This window comes from Dioscorea cayenensis, chromosome 20 (assembly GCF_009730915.1).
Source record: "Dioscorea cayenensis subsp. rotundata cultivar TDr96_F1 chromosome 20, TDr96_F1_v2_PseudoChromosome.rev07_lg8_w22 25.fasta, whole genome shotgun sequence".
NCBI classification, from domain to species: Eukaryota; Viridiplantae; Streptophyta; class Magnoliopsida; order Dioscoreales; family Dioscoreaceae; genus Dioscorea; species Dioscorea cayenensis.
Genome location: NC_052490.1, coordinates 8,081,092 through 8,082,376, shown reverse-complemented (window position 1 = coordinate 8,082,376; position 1,285 = coordinate 8,081,092). Strand labels below are relative to the sequence as shown.

Genomic DNA, 1,285 nt, shown 5'->3' with positions numbered 1-1,285 from the left:
GATGAACCCTTTGGTGGAATTTCCTTATTTTCACCTTGCTTTTTTTTTCTCAATAACTTTCTCAATTAAATTGGGGTGTTCCACTTCAGCTACCCCAGTTTCCTTGACACTTGGGTCAACTCCGACCCTTGTCCCAACCTGTCTCCCGCTTCTAAGGGCAATAGCCTTTAAGCGCTCTCTTGGGTTCTCTTCAGTGTTGCTAGGAAGACTGCCTGAAAATCGCTCAGAATTTGCTTTAGCAAGCTGCCCGACTTGATGTTCAAGTGATTGTACAAAAGCATGAAGATTTCTCAAAATGGAGCCTATCTCATTGAATTGTCCGGCATGTTGAGCAAGCTGGCCATTCACCTTACTGAACTGAGAATCCATAATGTTGGTTATGCTATTAAACCTTGATTCAGTGTTGATCATGAACTTGGCAAGCACATCTTCTATAGTGAACCTCTTCTCTAGCATTGGTTGTTGCATTTGGGGACCTTATGGAGATGGTGTAGCTTTTTGTTGTTGCCCTTGATTCCATGAAAAGTTCAGGTGGCACTTCCACCCCTGATTATAAGTTGAGCTATAAGGGTTCCCTTGTTGCCTTTGTCCTCCAATATAATCAACATTCTCAATTGGGCCAACGGAGGAGCTAGCAATAGGATTGGGTGACTCCATGCCGTCCACCACAACTGCTACAACTCATCACTGATTTTGACTTCAAGCTACTGCCCATGAGCATGTCTAGCTTCCGAGACAACACATCAACCTTTGCGGCAAGAGCATCATTGGAACTAACTTCATAAATTCTGGCCCCTTTCTATGGTGCACCTCTTGAGGCCCAATGAGACTCATTGCTTGCCATTGATTCAAGGAGTTGCTCGGCTTCGTCGGGGTATTTGTTACTAAGAGATCAACCCGATGCGGCATCAATTAATTGACGAGTTGCAAAGTTCAACCCGTTGTAGATGATTTGAACCCGCATCCAAGAAGCAAAGCCATGATGGGGACATCTCCGAAGAAGGTCTTTGAATCTCTCATAAGCTTCAAATAGTGTCTCCGACTCTCCTTGTTTGAATGCCGAAATTTCTTGCCTTAGCTTCACCACTTTGCTACGAGGAAAATACCTTCCCAAAAATTTTTCAACCATATCTTTTCATGTCTTGATCGATCCCGGCGGTAAGGATGTGAGCCACTGGTATAGTCCATCTCTCAAACTGAATGGAAATAGTTGTAGCTGGATTGCATCGTCTGTCACCATGTTTATCTTGAAAGTGGAACAGATTTGAAGGAAACAGGAAAGATG

The 1,285-nt window shown here is 43.7% G+C and overlaps 1 non-coding gene across 1 annotated transcript; it reads left to right on the top strand.

Moving 5' to 3' along the window:
• Positions 1-974: 974 nt before the first annotated feature.
• Positions 975-1,081, top strand: LOC120252257. The gene has a single exon (XR_005533802.1). It is a non-coding gene; the product is annotated as a small nucleolar RNA R71 (small nucleolar RNA).
• The last annotated feature ends 204 nt before the right edge of the window (positions 1,082-1,285 follow it).